The sequence below is a fragment of the Triticum dicoccoides genome, chromosome 3B, assembly GCF_002162155.2.
Source record: "Triticum dicoccoides isolate Atlit2015 ecotype Zavitan chromosome 3B, WEW_v2.0, whole genome shotgun sequence".
Taxonomy (NCBI): domain Eukaryota; kingdom Viridiplantae; phylum Streptophyta; class Magnoliopsida; order Poales; family Poaceae; genus Triticum; species Triticum dicoccoides.
The window spans coordinates 11,041,647-11,064,118 of record NC_041385.1 but is presented as its reverse complement, the minus strand read 5'-3'; positions in this window follow the sequence as shown (position 1 = coordinate 11,064,118).

Sequence of the window (22,472 nt, the reverse complement as noted above, 5' to 3'; positions counted from 1 at the left end):
ACTGCTGAAAGTCCTGATGTGTTCACATGTAATCCAGTCGTCGCACTGCTCCGGGTGTTTGGAGCGCAGACTGTTCTTGTGTTCATCGACATATGGGGTCACCAAGGTAGAGTTCTGTAGAACTGTGTAGTGTGCTTGAGACCAAGAATATCCGTCCCTGCATATTATTGAGTCCCTTCCAAGCGTGCCTTTTCCAGTCAGTCTCCCCTCATACTGCGATTTAGGGAGACCTATCTTCTTAAGGCCAGGAATGAAGTCAACACAAAACCCGATGACATCCTCTGTTTGATGGCCCATGGAGATGCTTCCTTCTGGCCTAGCGCGGTTACGAACATATTTCTTTAGGACTCCCATGAACCTCTCAAAGGGGTACATATTGTGTAGAAATACGGGCCCCAGAATGACAATCTCGTCGACTAGATGAACTAGGACGTGCGTCATGATATTGAAGAAGGATGGTGGGAACACCAGCTCGAAACTGACAAGACATTGCGCCACATCACTCCTTAGCGTTGGTACGATTTCTGGATCGATCACCTGCTGAGATATTGCATTGAGGAATGCACATAGCTTCACAATGGCTAGTCGGACGTTTTCCGGTAGAAGCCCCCTCAATGCAACCGGAAGCAGTTGCGTCATAATCACATGGCAGTCATGAGACTTTAGGTTCTGGAACTTTTTCTCTGGCATATTTATTATTCCCTTTATATTCGACGAGAAGCCAGTCGGGACCTTCATACTGAGCAGGCATTGAAAGAATATTTCTTTCTCTTCTTTCGTAAGAGCGTAGCTGGCAGGACCTTCATACTGCTTCGGAGGCATGCCCTCTTTTTCGTGAAAGCGTTGCAGGTCCTCTCGTGCCTCAGCTGTATCTTTTGTCTTCCCATACACGCCCAAGAAGCCTAGCAGGTTCACGCAAAGGTTCTTCGTCACGTGCATCACGTCGATCGAAGAGCGGACCTCTAGGTATTTCCAGTAGGGTAGGTCCCAAAATATAGATTTCTTCTTCCACATGGGTGCGTGATTCTCAGCGTCATTCGGAACAGCTAGTCCGCCGGGACCCTTTCCAAAGATTACGTGTAAATCATTGACCATAGCAAGTACGTGATCACCGGTACGCATGGCGGGCTTCTTCTGGTGATCTGCCTCGCCTTTGAAATGCTTGCCTCTCTTTCGACATTGATGGTTGGTCGGAAGAAATCGACGATGGCCCAGGTACACATTCTTCCTGCAGCTTGCCAGGTATATACTATCGGTGTCAAGTAAACAGTGCGTGCATGCATGGTATCCCTTGTTTGTCTGTCCTGAAAGGTTACTGAGAGCGGGCCAATCGTTGATGGTCACGAACAGCAACACCTTTAGGTTAAATTCCTCCTGTTTGTGCTCATCCCACGTACGTACACCGTTTCCATTCCACAGCTGTAAAAGTTCTTCAACTAATGGCCTTAGGTACACATCAATGTCGTTGCCGGGTTGCTTAGGGCCTTGGATGAGAACTGGCATCATAATGAACTTCCGCTTCATGCACATCCAAGGAGGAAGGTTATACATACATAGAGTCACGGGCCAGGTGCTGTGATTGCTGCTCTGCTCCCCAAAAGGATTAATGCCATCCGCGCTTAAAGCAAACCATACGTTCCTTGGGTCCTTTGCAAACTCATCCCAGTACTTTCTCTCAATTTTTCTCCACTGCGACCCATCAGCGGGTGCTCTCAACTTCCCGTCTTTCTTACAGTCCTCACTGTGCCATCGCATCAACTTTGCGTGCTCTCCGTTTCTGAACAGACGTTTCAACTGTGGTATTATAGGAGCATACCACATCACCTTCGCAGGAACCCTCTTCCTAGGAGGCTCGCCGTCAACATCACCAGGGTCATCTCGTCTGATCTTATACCGCAATGCACCGCATACCGGGCATGCGTTCAGATCCTTGTAGGCACCGCGGTAGAGGATGCAGTCATTAGGGCATGCATGTATCTTCTCAACCTCCAATCCTAGAGGGCATACGACCTTCTTTGCTGCGTATGTACTTTCGGGCAATTCGTTATCCTTTGGAAGCTTCTTCTTCATTATTTTTAGTAGCTTCTCAAATCCTTTATCAGGCACAGCATTCTCTGCCTTCCACTGCAGCAATTCGAGTACGGTACCGAGCTTTGTGTTGCCATCTTCGCAATTGGGGTACAACCCCTTTTTGTAATCCTCTAACATGCGATCGAACTTCAGCTTCTCCTTTTGACTTTCGCATTGTGTCCTTGCATCGACAATGACCCGGCAGAGATCATCATCATCGGGCACATCGTCTGGTTCCTCTTGATCTTCAGCAGCTTCGCCCGTTGCAGCACCATCGTGCACATCGTCTGGTGCATCTTGATGTTCAGTAGCATCAGCGTATTCAGGGGGCACATAGTTGTCATCGTACTCTTCTTCCTCGCCGTCTTCCGTCATAACCCCTATTTCTCCGTGCCTCGTCCAAACATTATAGTGTGGCATGAAACCCTTGTAAAGCAGGTGGGTGTGAAGGATTTTCCGGTCAGAGTAAGACTTCGTATTCCCACATATAGGGCATGGACAACACATAAAACCATTCTGCTTGTTTGCCTCAGCCACTTTGAGAAAATCATGCACGCCCTTAATGTACTCGGAGGTGTGTGTGTCACCGTACATCCATTGCCGGTTCATCTGCGTGCATTATATATAATTAAGTGTGTCAAAAATCATTACAGAACATCATGAATAGATAATTAAGTGACCAAATTAATAGAAGTTCATCATCACATAAAAACCAAAGTAGATACATAGTTCTCATCTAACAACATAAAGCTCTGCAGAGCATCTAAATTAATTAAACCATACATTGAAACTATGTAAAACATTTCAATGCGAAAACAAATGCGATCATAATCGCAACCAAGGTAACAACTGATCCAACGGCATAATGATACCAAGCCTCGGTATGAATGGCATATTTTCTAATCTTTCTCATCTTCAAGCGCATTGCATCCATCTTGATCTTGTGATCATCGACGACATCCGCAACATGCAACTCCAATATCATCTTCTCCTCCTTAAGTTTTTTTATTTTTTCCTTCAAGAAATTGTTTTCTTCTTCAATTAAATTTAACCTCTCGACAATAGGGTCGGTTGGAATTTCCGGTTCAACAACCTCCTAGATAAATAAAATCTATGTCACGTTGGTCGGCATAATTTTCATAAACAATAAATGAACCAATAGTTATGAAAAGATAATATATACCACATCTGAATCATAGACAGGACGAGGGCCGACGGGGGCGGATACCAAAACCATCGGCGCACTATATACGATGCAATAATAAAAGTAAGAAAATAATACAAGTATCTATCTAAACAAACAAGTAATAATATTTTTCCTTTCAGAAAGAAGATAAGAACAAGAGTCTCACCACGGTGGTGTCGGCGATGAGATCGGCGCGGGTGATCGACGGCGGTGAAGACGGGGACGGGGCGTGACGGACCGCTAAACCTAGATAAATATTGAGGAAAATGGAGCTTGGCGGTCGAGCCTGGAGAGGAGAAACCTTAAGTAGTGTGGCTCGGGCATTCCATCGAACACCTTGTGTGCATAGGAGGTGAGCTAGAGCACCACCAAGCCCTCTCCCCCTCGGCCAGAAAAAACAGAGCAGTGTGCTCTGCTCTTGCGCGAGGGGCTATATATAGGCACCACTATTGGTCCCGGTTGGTGGAATGAACCGGGACTAAAGGTAACCCTTTTGGTCCCGGTTCATGCCACCAACCAGGACCAATAGTGGTGGGCCAGGAGCCAGCACCATTAGTCCCGGTTCGTCCCACCAACCGGGACCAAAAGGTCCGGACGAACCGGGACCAATGGCCCACGTGGCCCGGCCGGCCCCCTGGGCTCACGAACCGGGGCAAATAGCTCCATTGGTCCCGGTTCTGGATTGAACCGGGACTAATGGGCTAAACTGGCCTAGACGAAAGCCCTGTTTTCTACTAGTGTAGGGATCAAACCCTAACAAAACTAACTTGATTACATGGTAAATCTCATCCAACCCATCACCGTCCAGCAAGCCTACGATGGAATTACTCATGCACGGCGGTGAGCATCATGAAATTGGTGATGGAGGATGGTTGATGATGACAACGGCGATGAATCCCCCTCTCCGGAGCCCCGAACGGACTCCAGATCATCCCTCTCGAGATAGATTAGGGCTTGGCGGTGGCTCCGTATCGTAAAACGTGATGAAACTTTCTCTCTGATTTTTTTCTCCGCAAAACAGAATATATGGAGTTGGAGTTGACGTCGGTGGAGCCTCAGGGGGCCCACGAGACAGGGGGGCGCACCCAGGGGGGTGGGCGCGCCCCCCACCCTTGTGGACAGGGTGTGGGCCTCCTGGTCTTGATTCTTTCGCCAGTATTTTTTTATATTTTCCAAAACGTGCCTCCATGGATTTTCAGATCATTCGGAGAACTTTTGTTTTCTACACATAAAACAACATCATGGCAGTTCTGCTGAAAACAACATCAGTCTGGGTTAGTTTCATTCAAATCATGCAAGTTAGAGTCCAAAACAAGGGCAAAAGTGTTTGGAAAAGTAGATACGTTGGAGATGTATCAACTCCCCCAAGCTTAAACCTTTGCTTGTCCTCAAGCAATTCAGTTGATAAACTGAAAGTGATAAAGGAAAACTTTTACAAACTCTGTTTGCTCTTGTTGTTGTAAACATGCAAAGCCAGCATTCAGGTTTCAGCAAATATTACGAACTAACCATACTCAAAATAACACCTAGGTCTCACAATTACTCATATCAATAGCATAATCAGCTAGCGAGCCATAATAATAAAACTCGGATGACAACACTTTCTCAAAACAATCATAACATGATATAACAAAATGGTATCTCGCTAGCCCTTTCTGAGACCGCAAAACATAAATGCAGAGCACCTTTAAAGATCAAGGACCAACTAAACATTGTAATTCATGGTAAAAGAGATCCAGTCAAGTCATACCCAATATAAACCAATAGTAATGAATACAAATGACAGTGTGCTCTCTAGCGGGTGCTTTTTAAAAAGAAGGTGATGACTCAACATAAAAGTAAATAGATAGGCCCTTTGCAGAGGGAAGCAAAGATTTGTAGAGGTGCCAGAGCTCGATTTTAAAATAGAGATTGAACAACATTTTGAGCGGCATACTTTCATTGTCAACACAACAACTATGAGATGGTTGTATCTTCCATACTACATGCATTATAGGCAGTTCCCAAACAGAATGGTAAAATATTATACTCTCCCACCACCAACAAGCATCAATCCATTGCTTGCTCGAAACAACGAGTGCCTCCAACTAACAAAAGCCCTGGGGGAGTTTTGTTTAATTATTTTGATTTGCTTTGATCTTTTTGGATCATGGGACTGGGCATCCCAGTTACCGTCCCTTTCTCGTGAATGAGGAGCGGAGTCCACTCCTCTTGAGAATAACCCACCTAGCATGAAAGATATAGACAGCCCTAGTTGAAACATGAGCTGCTCGAGCATACAAAACAGAATTTCATTTGAAGGTTTGGAGTTTGGCACATACAAATTTACTTGGAACGACAGGTAAATACCGCATATAGGAAGGTATGGTGGACTCATATGGAACAACTTTGGGGTTTATGGAGTTTGGATGCACAAGCAGTATTCCCGCTTAGTACAGGTGAAGGCTAGCAAAAGACTGGGAAGCGACCAACTGAGAGAGCGACAACAGTCATGAACATGCATTAAAATTAATTCACACCAAGTACAAGCATGAGTATGATATAATCTACCATGAACATAAATATCATGAAGTCTATGTTGATTTGTTTCAACTACATGCGTGAACATGTGCCAAGTCGAGTCACTCAATTCATTCAAAGGAGGATACCATCCCATCATACCACATCATAATCATTCTAATAGCATGTTGGCACGCAAGGTAAACCATTATAACTCATAGCTAATCAAGCATGGCACAAGCAATTATAATCTCTAAATGTCATTGCAAATATGTTTACTTCATAATAAGCCGAATCAGGAACGATGAACTCATCATATTTACAAAAACAAGAGAGATCGAGTTCATACCAGTTTTTCTCATCTCAATAAGTCCATCATATATCGTCATTATTGCCTTTCACTTGCACGACCGAACGATGTGTATAATAATAATAGTGCACGTGCATTGGACTAAGCTGGAATCTGCAAGCATTCAATTCAAGAGAGAAGACAAGTAATATGGGCTCTAAGTCAAATAAACAATCATGCAAATGAGAGCCACTAAACATTTTCAATATGGTCTTCTACTCTCGACCCCCAAAGAAAAGAAAAGAAAACTATTTACACGAGAAAGCTCCCAAAAAGTAAGAAGAAGAACAAGAAATCTTTTGGGGTTTTCATTTTAATTTCTACTACAAGCATGGAAATTAAACTAACTAATGTTTTGGTTTTTCTCAAAGTTTATCAAACACACAAGAAGAAAGCTAGAAAAAGAAAATTAAACTAGCGCGGATAATACAATGAAAGAGTATGAGCACCGACGACTAGAATAGTGTGTGAATATGAATGTAAAGTCGGTGAGAAATACGTACTCCCCCAAGCTTAGGCTTTTCGCCTAAGTTGGTCTAATGCCAAGGGTAGCCTGGCTGATATCCGTAGTTGTAACTGGGGTCGTACTGAGATGCAGCAGAAAATGCCTCCTGAGCTGCAGCATGCTGGCGAGCCGCCTCTGCTCTCCCTTCGTGTTTAGCTGCTTCCTCCCTGGTAACAACATATCTTCCTTTTGCCTAGTAATCAAAAAGGAGAGGAGCAGGAAGAGTAACATGGACAGCATTGCGTCTGTCATAGATTAGTCGATACTGGAGGAATTGTTCATTCCTCTTTAAGAAAATGATGTTGGACCATAGCGTCATAATCTAAATAAGCAGGAGGTAACATCATATCCCCCTCTCGTGGGGCTATACCAAGATAATTAGCCACACGGGTCGCATAAATTCCTCCAAATAAATCTCCTGCCCTACCATTATTATGCAACCTACGTGCAACTATTGCCCCCAAGTTATAATCTTTATAACCTAACATGGCACTCTTGAGGACACAAAGATTAGGGACACACATATGACATGCTTCATCTTTACCGTTAATGCATCTACCAATGAAAAGAGGAAAATAATGTATAGCAGGAAAATGAATGCTCCCTATGGTAGCTTGTCCTATGTCCCTAGATTCTCCCACGGTAATACTAGCAAGAAAGTCTCTAAATACAGATTTGTGAGGATCATTAATATTACCCCACTGCAGAAGTTTGCAAGCAGTTGTAAAATCCTTTAAGTCCATGGTATAAGATGTATCATAGATCAAATAGGACACTCAGAGAATTACGTGTACATTTATATTTAAACCTTCGCACAAATGAATCAGTCAATTGATAGTACTGAGGACACTTATCTTGTAAGAAGTCCTCCAGATCAGCATTACGCACATACGCGTCAAATTCCTCCTTAAATCCTGCTTCAACCATAAAATCATTGGATGGCCACTCACAAGCTCAAACTTCTGCGTCCCTCGGTAGTTCATCGTCTTGCTCACGTATAGCAATCCTAGGACCTTTCTTTACCGAGGAACCACCTTGGTACATTCTCCTAGACATATTTGTTTTTCTGAAAAATTTCTGAAATTTTAGTAACTTCAAAATAAAAGTGAATAAAACTAAACAAGATTGATAGCAACTACTCCTACAAGTGCCTAGATCCTATATCATGCATTAGAATTACTTGGGACCTCATAAATTTAACATGCAAGCTCAAGAACATGGTCACCTATGCAGCAAAAATTTGCAATGAATAAAGCACCAGAGCAAAAACTAATTGGACCAATGGAGGAGTCACATACGAAGCAACAATCTCCCAAAGCAGTTTTGTGAATGGAGCTTTGAGCAAGGAGATCGAAAATCGTAGCAAAATGAGCTAGAACTCGTGCTTGAGCTGGATGGGGATTTTTTTGGGAAGATGGAGTGTGCGGGTGCTGGCATAAGTGGAGGGGGGCCACCAGGGGCCCACGAGACAGGGGGGCGCGCCCAGGGAAGGTGGTCACGCCCTCCACTCTCGTGGTCTGGTGCTTGCCCCTCCTGAAGTGATTTCAGTTCCTAAAATCCTCAAATATTCCATAAAAAATCATACTAAATTTGCAGGACATTTGAAGCACTTTTATTTTCGGGATATTTTTTATTGCACGGATAATTCAGAAAACAGACGGATAATACTATTTTTACTTTATTTATTCTAAATAACAGAAAGTAAAAAGAGGGTACAGAAGGTTGTGCCTTCTAGTTTCATCCATCTCATGATCATCAAAATGAATCCACTAACAAGGTTGATCAAGTCTTGTTAACAAACTCATTCCGAATAACACGAAACCGGAGAAATTTCGAATAACACTAAGTTACCTCAACGGGGATATGAACATCCCCAATAATAAGAATATCATACTTTTTCTTGACAGTAGGGAGAGGAAATTCAAAACCTCCAATAATGATAGTTGGAACTTTTTCAATAGAATTGATGCTATGAACTTGAGGTTGTTTCCTCGGAAAGTGTACCATATGCTCATTACCATTACCATGAAAAGTGACATTGCCTTTGTTGCAATCAATAACAGCCCCTGCAGTATTCAAAAAGGGTCTACCAAGGATAATCGACATACTATCATCCTCGGGAATATCAAGAATAACAAAGTCCGTTAAAATAGTGACATTTGCAACCACAACAGGCACATCCTCACAAATACCGACAGGTATAGCGGTTGATTTATCAGCCATTTGCAAAGATATTTCAGTAGGTGTCAACTTATTCAATTCAAGTCTACGATATAAAGAGAGAGGCATAACACTAACACCGGCTCCAAGATCACATAAAGCAGTTCTAACATAGTTTCTTTTAATGGAGCATGGTATAGTTGGTACCCTGGATCTCCAAGTTTCTTTGGTATTCCACCCTTAAAAGTGTAATTAGCAAGCATGGTGGAAATTTCAGCTTCCGGTATCTTTCTTTTATTTGTAATGATATCCTTCATATATTTTGCATAAGGATTTACTTTAAGCATATCAGTTAAGCGCATACGTAAGAAGATAGGTCTAATCATTTCAACAAAGCGCTCAAAGTCCTCATCATCCTTTGTCTTGGATGGTTTAGGAGGAAAGGGCATGTGTTTCTGCACCCATGGTTCTCTTTCTCTACCGTGCTTCCTAGCAACAAAATCTCTCTTATCATAACGTTGATTCTTTGATTGTGGGTTATCAAGATCAATAATAGGTTCAATCTCTACATCATTGTTTTTGCTAGGTTGAGCATCAACATGAACATTATCATTAACATTATCACCAGGTTCATGTTCATCACTTGATTGTGTTTCAGCATCAGATATAGAAATATCATTGGGATTCTCAGGTGTGTCTACAGCAGGTTCACTAGAAGCATGCAAAGTCCTATCATTTTTCTTCTTCTTCTTTTTAGAAGAACTAGGTGCCTCTAAATTGTTTCTTTGAGAATCTTGCTTGATTCTCTTAGGGTGGCCTTCAGGATACAAAGGTTCCTAAGTCATTCTACCAGTTCTAGTAGCCACTCTAATAGCAAAGTCAGGTTTATTATTTAATTCATCAAGCAAATCATTTTGAGCTTTAAGTACTTGCTCAGCTTGAGTAGCAACCATAGAAGCATATTTGCTAACGAGTTTAAGTTCACCTTTAACTCTAGCCATATAATAACTCAAGCGTCCTATCTCGAAAGCATTATTCTTTAACTATCTACCAACATAAGCCTGAAAACTTTCTTGTCTAGCCATAAAGTCATCAAATTCATCTAAGCATGGGCTATGAAATTTAGTAGAGGGAACTTCAACTTTATCATGTCTATGGAGAGAATTTACCTTCACTACCTGTGTCGGGTTATCAAGACAATGTGGTTCTTCAACAGGCGATATATTAAGACCATGTATTTCTTCAATAGGTGGTAAATTCTTAACATCTTCAGCTTTTATACCTTTTTCTTTCATTGATTTCTTTGCCTCTTGCATATCTTCAGGACTGAGAAATAAAACACCTCTCTTCTTCGGAGTGGGTTTAGGAATAGGCTCAGGAGTTGGCTCAATTGGTTCAGGAATTGCCTCAGGAATTGACTCAGGGAGAGTCCAATTATTTTCATTAGTCAACATATTATTCAATAGTAATTCAGCTTCGTCGACTGTTCTTTTCCAGAAAACACAACCAGCGCAACTATCTAAGTAGTCCTTGGAAGCATCGGTTAGTCCATTATAATAGATATCAAGTATTTCATTTTTCTTGAGAGGATGACCAGGCAAAGCATTAAGTAATCGGAGAAGCCTCCCCCAAGCTTGTGGGAGACTCTCTTCTTTGATTTGCACAAAATTATATATTTCCTGCAAGGCAGCTTGTTTCTTATGAGCAGGGAAATATTTAGTAGAGAAGTAATAAATCATATATCCTGGGGACTACACACACAACCAGGAGCAAGAGAATTAAACCAAGTCTTAGCATCACCCTTTAATGAGAAAGGAAATATCTTAAGGATATAATAATAGCGAGACTTCTCATCATTAGTAAATAGGGTGGCTATATCATTTAACTTGGTAAGATGTGCCACAATAGTTTCAGATTCAAGGCCATAAAAAGGATCATATTCAACTAAAGTAATTATTTTAGGATCAACAGAGAATTCATAATCCTTATCAGTAACACAGATAGGTGAAGTAGCAAAAGTAGGGTCAGGTTTCATTCTAGCCTTAAGAGATTGCTACTACCATTTAGCTAATAACTTTTTAAGATCATATCTATCTTTACAAGCAAAGATAGCTCTAGCAGCTTCCTCTTCCTTAACATAACCCTCAGGAACAACAGGTAATTCATAATCAGGGGGAGAACTTTCATCATCACTATCATCAATAATAGCATCTTCAATAATTTCATTCTCTCTAGCCCTAGCAAGTTGTTCATCAAGAAATTCACCTAATGGCAAAGTGGTATCACACACAGAAGTAGTTTCATCATAAGTATCATGCATAGCAAAAGTGGCATCATCAATAATATGCGACATATCAGAATTCATAGCAGTAGCAGGTTTAGGTGTCACAAGCTTACTAATAACAGAAGGAGAATCTAGTGCAGAGCTAGATGGCAGTTCCTTACCTCCCCTCGTAGTTGAGGGCAAAATCTTGGTTCTTTCGTCTTTCAAGTTCCTCATAGTGATCAACAAATATAAATCCCAAGTGACTCAGAGAATAGAGCTATGCTCCCCGGCAACGGCGGAAATTAGTCTTGATAACCCACAAGTGTAGGGGATCACAACAGCTTTTGAGGGTAAAGTATTCAACCCAAATTTATTGATTCGACACAAGGGGAGCCGAAGAATATTATTGAGTATTAGCAGTTGAGTTGTCAATTCAACCACACCTCGATAACTTAGTATCTGCAGCAAAGTATTTAGTAGCAAAGTAGTATGATAATAAAGGTAACAGTAGCAAAAGTAATATTTTTGGGTTTTGTAGTAATTGTAACAATAGCAACGGAAAAGTAAATAAGCGAAATGCAAGATGTGAAAAGCTCGTAGGCATTGGATCAGTGATGGATAATTATGTCGGATGCGATTCCTCATGTAATATCTATAACATAGGGTGACACAGAAATAGCTCCAATTCATCAATGTAATGTAGGCATGTATTCCGTAAATAGTCATACGTGCTTATGGAAAAGAACTTGCATGACATCTTTTGTCCTACCCACCCGTGGCAGTGGGGTTCTAGTGGAAACTAAGGGATATTAAGGCCTCCTTTTATAGAGAACCGGAACAAAGCATTAGCACATAGTGAATACATGAACTCCTCAAACTATGGTGATCACCAATAAGTATCCCGATTATTGTCACTTCGGGGTTGTCGGATCATAACACATAATAGGTGACTATAGACTTGCAAGATAGGATCAAGAACACACATATATTCATGAAAACATAACAGGTTCAGATCTGAAATCATGGCACTCTGGCCCTAGTGACAAGCGTTAAGCATAGAAAAGTCATAGCAACATCAATCTCAGAACATAGTGGATACTAGGGATCAAACCCTAACAAAACTAACTTAATTACATGGTAAATCTCATCCAACCCATCACCGTCCAGCAAGCCTACGATGGAATTACTCACGCACGGCGGTGAGCATCATGAAATTGGTGATGGAGGATGGTTGATGATGACGACAGCTATGAATCCCCCTCTCCGAAGCCCCGAACAAACTCCAGATCAGCCCTCCTGAGAGAGATTAGGGCTTGGCGGCGGCTCCGTATCATAAAACGCGATGAAACTTTCTCTCTAATTTTTTCCTCCACGAAACAGAATATATGGAGTTGGAGTTGAGGTCGGGGGAGCATCATGGGGGCCACGAGACAGGGGGGTGCGCCCAGGGGGGTGGGCGCGCCCCCCACCCTCGTGGACAGGGTGAGGGCCCCCTTGTCTTGATTCTTTCGCCAGTATTTTTTTATATTTTCCAAAACGCGCCTCCGTGGATTTTCAGGTCATCCCGAGAACTTTTGTTTTCTACACATAAAACAACATCATGGCAGTTCTGCTGAAAACAGCGTCAGTCCGGGTTAGTTTCATTCAAATCATGCAAGTTAGAGTCCAAAACAAGGGAAAAAGTGTTTGGAAAAGTAGATACGTTGGAGACGTATCAGTGGGTTGTGGGCCCCACGAGCCTCCCCTTAGGAGCTTCCTTGGCTCCCAAGTTGTCTTCTGGGTAGAAAAAATCTCCAAAAAGTTTCGTATCATTTGGACTTCGTTTGATATGGATATTCTGCGAAGTAAAAAACAAACAAAAAACATCAACTGACACTTGGCATTATGTCAATAGGTTAGTCCCAAAAATGATATAAAGTTGCTATAAAGTGAATATAAGACATCCAAAAATGATAATACAATAGCACAGAACAATAAAAAAAATTATAGATACGTTGAACACATATCAGTCGTCGTCGTAGTCGGTGTTGCCGTCCAGCGGGCCATGAGGGGGATGTGAACGACTGCTGAAACGTCTCCAACGTATCTATAATATTTGATTGTTCCATGCTATTATATTACCCGTTTTGGATGTTTATGGGCTTTACTTTACACTTTTATATCATTTTTGGAACTAACCTACTAACCGAAGGCCCAGCCCGAATTGCTGTTTTTTTTACTATTTCAGTGTTTCGAAGAAAAGGAATAACAAACGGAGTCCAAACGGAATGAAACCTTCCGGAGCGATTTTTTTGGAACAAACGCAATCCAGGAGACTTGGAGTGGACGTCAAGAAGCAGCCGAGGCGAACACGAGCTAGGAGGGCGCGCCCTAGGGGGGTGGGCGCGCCTCCCACCCTCGTGGCTCCCCTGACCTACCTCCTTCGCCTATATATATCCATGTACCCCGAAAACATCCAGGAGCACCACGCAAAACTATTTCCACCGCCACAACCTTCTGTATCCGCAAGATCCCATCTTGGAGCCTTCGTCGGCGCTCCACCGGAGGGGGAATCGACCATGGAGGGCCTCTACATCATCTCCAAGGCCTCTCCGATGAGTTGTGAGTAGTTTACCATAGACCTTCGAGTCCATAGTTATTAGCTAGATGGCTTCTTCTCTCTCTTTGAATCTCAATACAAAGTTCTCCTCGATCTTCTGGGAGATCTATTGGATGTAACTCTTTTTGCGGTGTGTTTGTCGAGATCTGATGAATTGTGGGTTTATGATCAAGTTTATCTATGAGAAATATTTGAATCTCCTCTGAATTCTTTTATGTGTGATTGGTTATCTTTGCAAGTCTCTTCGAATTATCAGTTTGGTTTGGCCTACTAGATTGATCTTTCTTGCAATGGGAGAAGTGCTTAGCTTTGTGTTCAATCTTGCGATGTCCTTTCCCAGTGACAGCAGGGGCAGCAAGGCACGTATTGTATTGTTGCCCTCAAGGATAAAAAGATGGGGTTTATATCATATTGCATGAGTTTATCCCTCTACATCATGTCATCTTTCTTAATGCATTATTCTGTTCTTCATGAAATTAATACTCTAGATGCAGGAAGGAGTCGGTCGATGTGTGGAGTAATAGTAGTAGATGCAGAATCGTTTCGATCTACTTGTTGCGGACGTGATGCCTATATACATGATCATGCCTAGATATTCTCATAACTATGCACTTTTCTATCAATTGCTTGACAGTAATTTGTTCACCCACCATAATACTTATGCTATCTTGAGAGAAGCCACTAGTGAAACTTATGGCCCCCGGGTATATCTTTTATCATATAAGTTTCCAATCTACTTTTATTTGCATTTTTACTTTCCAATCTATATCATAAAAATATCAAAAATATTTATCTTATCATATTATCTCTATCAGATCTCACTTTTGCAAGTTACCGTGAAGGGATTGACAACCACTTTATCACGTTGGTTGCGAGGTTCTTGTTTGTTTGCGTAGGTACGAGGGACTTTTGAGGAGCCTCCTACTGGATGGATACCTTGGTTCTCAAAAACTGAGGAAAATACTTACGCTACTTTGCTGCATCACCCTTTCCTCTTCAAGGGAAAACCAACGTTGTGCTCAAGAGGTAGCAAGAAGGATTTCTGGCGTCGTTGCCGAGGAGATCTTCGCTGAAGTCAAGACATACCAAGTACCCATCACAAACTCATCTCCCTCGCATTACATTATTTTCCATTTGCCTCTCGTTTTCCTCTCCCCTACTTCACCCTTGCCATTTTATTTTCCCTCTCTTTCCCGTTCTCCTCTCTCTTTTTCGCTTGCCCCTCGTGTGCCTGTTTGCCCTTATGGCTTTGCCTAAGAACGTTGATCTTCATCTTAAAAGGTAGGAGGAAATCGAATTTAACATTAGAAGCTTTATGACTTTACAATTTGAGCATGATAATTTCTTTAGAAACGAGCTTAAAGAACAAAAAAGCTTTATGGGGTACATGAATAAAGAACTTGATGATATGTCCAAGGAATTTTATGGTTTGAATTCTCAGATTGCTCGTCTTGAAAAATCAATAGCCCAAATTTCTGATAAGCAAGCCACCTTAGTTAATAAGATGGCTGCCAAACCGGAAGGGTTAGGGGAAAATAATGATGAAGATCTAAAAGTTATTGATGTGTCCCCTATTAAATCTTTGTTTTGCAATATGAATCTTGATAATGATAGGACTGGAGATGGGTCAACTTTAGTTAAAAGGCGTCCCAATGATTTAGTGTTTTTAGATCTTGATGCTAAATTTGGTAAAAGTGGGATTGGAGAGGTCAAAACTTTACATAGCATTGAACCCACTATTTTGTATTTCAAGGAATTTAATTATTATAATTGTTCTTTAATAGATTTATTTCCTTGTTGCAATCCGTGTTGAATTCTCCTCATGCTTATAGCCAAAATAAAGCTTTTACCAAACATATCGTTGATGCTTTGATGCAATCTTATGAGGAAAAACTTGAACTGGAAGTCTCTATACCTAGAAAACTTTATGATGAGTGGGAACCTACTATTAAAATTAAAATTAAAGATCATGAATGCTATGATTTGTGTGATTTGGGTGCTAGTACTAGGTTTCCATGAATTTGATGATTGCTCTTTAAACTTGCACCCTGCGGGTTCCACTATTAATTTACGCTACTTTGTTGCAAATAAGAATTATGTGCCCGTAGATTTTATCATTCTTGACATAGATTGCAATCTTTCATGTCCTATTATTCTTGGTAGACCTTTTCTTAGAATGATTGGTGCGATTATTAATATGAAGGAAGGGAATATTAGATTCCAATTTCCATTAAGGAAAGGCATGGAACACTTTACTAGGAAGAAAGTCAAATTACCTTATGAATCTATTATGCGAGCCACTTATGAGTTGAATACTAAAGAGGGCAATACTTAGATCTATTCTCACTTTTATGCCTATCTAGGGGCGTTAAACGATAGCGCTTGTTGGGAGGCAACCCAATTTTATTTTTGTTTCTTAACTTTTACTTCTGTTTAGTAATAAATATTTCATCTAGCTTCTGTTTAGATTTGGTTTTATGTTTTAATTAGTGTTTGTGCCAAGTAGAACCTATAGGATAACATACGGTGATAGTTAATTTGATTCTACTGTAAAACATAAACTTTTGCACGCACGCGAATAATTTTAATAAATCACTGAAACGTGCTTTTGCGTTGATTATTTTTGCACTAGATCAATAGACAAATTGCCCAGGACTTACTATTTTGGTAGGATTTTTAGAGTTCCATAAGTATTCGAAAGTTACAGATTGCTACAGACTGTTCTGTTTTTGACAGATTCTGTTTTTCGTGTGTTGTTTGCTTATTTTGATGCATCTATGGCTAGTATCGGGGGGTATGAACCATAAAGAAGTTGGAATCAGTAGGTTTAACACCAATATAAATAAAGAATGACTTCATTACAGTATCTTATGTGGGGTTTTTTCTTTCTTGCACTAACGGAGCTCATGAGATTTCCTGTTGAGTTTTGTGTTGTGAAGTTTTCAAGTTTTGGGTAAAGATTTGATGGACTATGGAATAAGGAGTGGCAAGTGCCTAAGCTTGGGGATGCCCATGGCACCCCAAGATAATCCAAGGACAACCAAAAGTTTAAGCTTGGGGATGCCCCAGAAGGCATCCCCTCTTTCGTCTTCGTCTATCGGTAACTTTACTTGGAGCTATATTTTTATTTACCACATGATATGTGTTTTGCTTGGAGCGTCTTGTATGATATGAGTCTTTGCTTTTTAGTGTACCACACACAATCATCCTTGCTATACACACCTTTTGGGAGAGACTCACATGATTTGGAATTTATTAGAATACTCTATGTGCTTCACTTATATCTTTTGAGCTAGATAGTTTTGCTCTAGTACTTCACTTATACTTTTTAGAGCACGGCGGTGGCTTTATTTTGTAGAAATTGTTGATCTCTCATGCTTCACTTATATTATTTTGAGAGTCTTTTAGAACAACATGGTATTTGCTATGGTTATAAATTTGGTCCTAGAATGATGGGCATCCAAGTTGGGTATAATAAAAACTATCATAGGAAGCGAATTGGATGCTATGATCAATTTCATACTTGATAATTATTTTGAGATATACAGGTGGTGATATTAGAGTCGAGCTAGTCGGGTAATTGTGAATTTAAAGAATACTTGTGTTGAAGTTGGCAAGTCCCGTAGCATGCACGTATGGTAATAGTTGTGTAACAAATTTGTTGCATAGGATGCTCTTTTGATTGCCTTCCTTATGTCTAGAGGTCGGGATCGCGCGATGGTTAACTCCTACCAACCCTTACCCTAGGAGCATGCGTAGTAGTACTTCGCTTCGAGGGCTAATAAAATTTTGCAATAAGTATATGAGTTCTTTATGACTAATGTGAGTCCATGGATTATAAGCACTCTTACCTTTCCATCATTGCTAGCCTCTTTGGTACCGTGCATTGCCCTTTCTCACCTTAAGAGTTGGTGCAAACTTCGCCGGTGCATCCAAACCCCGTGATACGATATGCTCTATCACACATAAACCTCCTTATATCTTCCTCAAAACAGCCACCATACCTATCTATTATGTCATTTCCATAGCCATTCCGAGATATATTGCCATGCAACTTTCCACCGTTCCGTTTATCATGACACACATCATCATTGTCATATTTCCTTGCATGATCATGTAGTTGACATCGTATTTGTGGCAAAGCCACCTTACATAATTTTTCATACATGTCACTCTTGATTCATTGCCCATCCCGGTACACCGCCGGAGCCATTCATATAGAGTCATATCTTGTTCTAGTTTCGAGTTGTAATTCATGAGTTGTAAATAAATAGAAGTGTGATGATCATCATTATTAGAGCATTGTACCTTATAAAAAAAGAAAGGCAAAAAAAGCCAATAAAAAAAGAAAAAAAAGGCCAAAAAATAATAAAAAAGGGGGGACAATGTTACTATCCTTTTCCACACTTGTGCTTCAAAGTAGCACCATGTTTTTCATATAGAGAGTCTCTTATGTTGTCACTTTCATATACTAGTGGGAATTTTTCATTATAGAACTTGGCTTGTATATTCCAACGATGGGCTTCCTCAAAATGCCCTAGGTCTTCGTGAGCAAGCAAGTTGGATCCACACCCACTTAGTTTCTTTTGTTGAGCTTTCATACATTTATAGCTCTAGTGCACCCGTTGCATGTCAATCCCTACTCCTCATGTTGACATCAATTGATGGGCATCTCCATAGCCCATTGATTAGCCTCATCAATGTGGGACTTTCTTCTTTTTTGTTTTCTCCACATAACCTCCATCATCATATTCTATTCCACCCATAGTGCTATATCCATGGCTCACGCTAATGTATTGGGTGAGAGTTCAAAAAAGCTGAAGCGCGTTAAAAAGTATGAACCAATTGCTTGGCTGAAACAGGGGTTGTGCATGATGGGAGTATTTTGTGTGATTAAAATGAAACATAGCCTAAGTATATGATTTTGTAGGGATGAACTTTCTTTAGCCATGTTAGTTTGAGAAGACATGATTGCTTTATTAGTATGCTTGAAGTATTGCTATTTCTTATGTCAATATGAACTTTTATTTTGAATCATTTGGATCTGAACATTCATGCCACAATAAAGAAGATTACATTGAGAAATATGCTAGGTAGCATTCCACATCAAAAATTCTGTTTTTATCATTTACCTACTCGAGGACGAGCAGGAATTAAGATTGGGGATGCTTGATACGTCTCCAACATATCTATAATTTTTTATTGTTCCATGCTATTATATTGCCCGTTTTGGATGTTTATGGGCTTTACTTTACACTTTTATATCATTTTTGGGACTAACCTACTAACCGGAGGCCCAACCAGAATTGTTGTTTTTTTGCCTATTTTAGTGTTTCGAAGAAAAGGAATATCAAACGGAGTCCAAACGGAATGAAACCTTCGGGAGCGATCTTTTTGGAACAAACACAATCCAGGAGACTTGGAGTGGATGTCAATAAGCAACCGAGGTGGCCACGAGGCAGGAGGGCGCGCCCCCACCCTCATGGGCCCCTCGTGGCTCCCCTGACCTACCTCCTTCGCCTATATATATCCACATACCCCGAAAACATCCAGGAGCACCTTGAAAAACTATTTCCACCGCCTCAACCTTCTGTATCCGCAAGATCCCATCTTGGCGACTTCGTCGGCACTCCGCCGGAGGGGGAATCGACCACGGAGGGCCTCCACATCAACTCGAAGGCCTCTCCGATGAGTTGTGAGTAGTTTACCACAGACCTTCGGGTCCATAGTTATTAGCTAGATGACTTCTTCTCTCTCTTTGAATCTCAATACAAAGTTCTCCTCGATCTTCTTGGAGATCTATTCGATGTAACTCTTTTTGTGGTGTGTTTGTCAAGATTCAATGAATTGTGGGTTTATGATCAAGTTTATCTATGAGAAATAATTGAATCTCCTTTGAATTCTTTTATGTGTGATTGGTTATCTTTGCAAGTCTCTTCGAATTATCAGTTTGGTTTGGCCTACTAGATTGATCTTTTTTGCAATGGGAGAAGTGCTTAGCTTTGGGTTCAATCTTGCGGTGTCCTTTCCCAGTGACAGCAGGGGCATCAAGGCACGTATTGTATTGTTGCCATCGAGGATAAAAAGATGGGGTTTACATCATATTGCATGAGTTTATCCCTCTACATCATGTCATCTTTCTTAATGTGTTACTCTGTTCTTCATGAACTTAATACTCTAGATGCAGGCAGGAGTAGGTCGGTGTGTGGAGTAATAGTAGTAGATGCAGAATCGTTTCGATCTACTTGTTGCGGATGTGATGCCTATATACATGATCAGGCCTATATATTCTCATAACCATGCACTTTTCTATCAATTGCTCGACAGTAATTTGTTCACCGCCCGTAATACTTATGCTATCTTGAGAGAAGCCACTAGTGAAACTTATGGCCCCTGGGTCTATCTTTTATCATATAAGTTTCCAATCTACTTTTATTTGCATTTTTACTTTCCAATCTATATCATAAAAATACCAAAAATATTTATCTTATCATATTATCTTTATCAGATCTCACTTTCGCAAGTTACCGTGAAGGGATTGACAACCCCTTTATCGCGTTGGTTGCGAGGTTCTTGTTTGTTTGTGTAGATACGAGGGACTTTTGAGGATCCTCCTACTGGATTGATACCTTGGTTCTCAAAAGCTGAGGGAAATACTTATGCTACTTTGCTGCATCACCCTTTTCTCTTCAAGAGAAAACCAACGCAGTGCTCAAGAGGTAGAAACTGCGAAGATGAAGGGGTCGTAGATCTTGCACCCGCTGGGGAAGAAATGCCGCTTGCGGGGGAACATCACATCGCCTTGCCGGTAATAAGAAAGCTAGTGTGAATCTAGAGAAAAAAGATGCAGTCAGCCTTGCGGCGAAGAAGAAGGGCGTCGTACTTGTTTTTGAGATGGCTGGGTTGGAGTTCCTTCCTAAGCCAAACTACAAGAGCGGAGCGATGGCTGGCTTTTGCATTCAGACGAGCTAGTCACGCAGTCATCATCTCCACTGCAGGCGCATGTCCACTAGTGAGAATCTCTTCTCAAGGAAACCGGCAGGAACTCTTCATTTTCATATGGAGCCTCTTTTTTGACTGAAAAGGTTTGCTTTTCTTTGGGAAGATTTCAACCCTCATGCTTTGTTTGGATGTCCGTATTGGAGAGCTCCGTAATTGATTTGGACTTCCAATTCACTCAGCAAACTGAAATGTCTCTGGTGTTTCAAACCGAATCTTATTTGGATGAAAAAAACATGGAATTGCATAGCTACATTGCCATGAAGATTATACCTTGTTATGCATGACTCAAAACTGAAATCTGCTCACATGTGATGATAATTGAATGAATATGCAGCGGTATAAAATAATTAATATTCTAGAAATGAATCACAACAACATAATTGGTCACACAATAACAACAATACTCTCTTACGATAACATAACACAAATTCTAAGTAATAATAATAAATAGTGCATAGACTCAAATATGATAATTCCAAACAGTACGCAACACTAGTTCATAGGTACGTAGGCTCAAATATGATAGTTCCAAATAGGACATGGACTCAATGTGATAGTTCCAAACACTAGTTCATATATAGTTCCAACTTTAAGAAAAATGAGTGGACAAATATTTCGAAAACCCTAACCGTATGGACGAGACAACGGGGATTGTACTGAGATACCGTGCGATATACAAAGTCTTGCGGTAGAGTAAGATTGAAGGTGTCAGCCGTCTGGACAAGGCTGCACAGACCTTTTGGGTCCTTCCACATTGGGCACTATGAATGAGAACCCTAACATCAAGCCGAGAAAAAAAATTATGCATCGTTATTCCGGTGCACGTATTACGGATATGAACAGAGCATCAGCACAAAAGAAACATGTGCACCCTTATTTGAAGAAGGCTAAGCAGGATAGATGCAATTTTGCCTGGATCTCATGCATTGCGTTCAACTCCATTGGGGTTTTCTCGCCTATGGAGAGTGAGGAGAGCAATGACAAATGAACAGCGGCACTAACTGTTACTGGTACCGATGCTTCGATCAGTAAATTGCAGTGACCGACAGGAGTACAAGTGAAAAGAGAGTAGATCGTCTACAGGACGACAACAGAAACCAAGAGCAAGAGTGGATGAGAGGATAGGATGTAGACAGAAGTTTATACTTCTGTGGAGCAAGCTTAGTTGGGACCACAAAAATAAATGCCTTGTAAGTCAAAGGAACAATATGCGCGGTGTCGGAGGAAGAAGAACTAAAAGAATTATAATGTGTGGGACAACAAAACGTTGTTGTACAGTAAGTTTGGAACAATGAAACTTGGCACGATTATTTTCGTTCCGCAAGTTTGGGAGGACAAAACTGACAAGTTAAATCAGAATCAGATAGGAAAAAAAACGAAAGGCAAGTTACATTACAAGTTTGGTATAACCCAACTTAAGGAAATAAGATCTAATAGGTTGCGAGTAAGAATAAAATCAAATATAAGAACAATCATTGTAGTTCAAAGAATGCAATCGCTGTGGTATATGTAAGTTAAGAAGGACAGATGAGGATTCCATGGAAGATGGCATAATATGTCGTATCACAATAATGACATGGAATAAAGAGTCACTGAATTTGCAGTACAAAGAACCATCAGATGAATTTCCAATGTGATAGAACATGAAGATGATGATAGTTGGGCGGATATAAAATGAATTGAGAAAGAAGATGATGAAATGAGGGCAATGAAGAAACCATATCACCGGAAAGGCATGACACTGAAAACTATCCTCTTGTTCTAGGAATCTGATGATAGGAATATTTCATATATTTTTCATTCCTTATGAGCAGCAGACGGATGCGCAGGTACGTG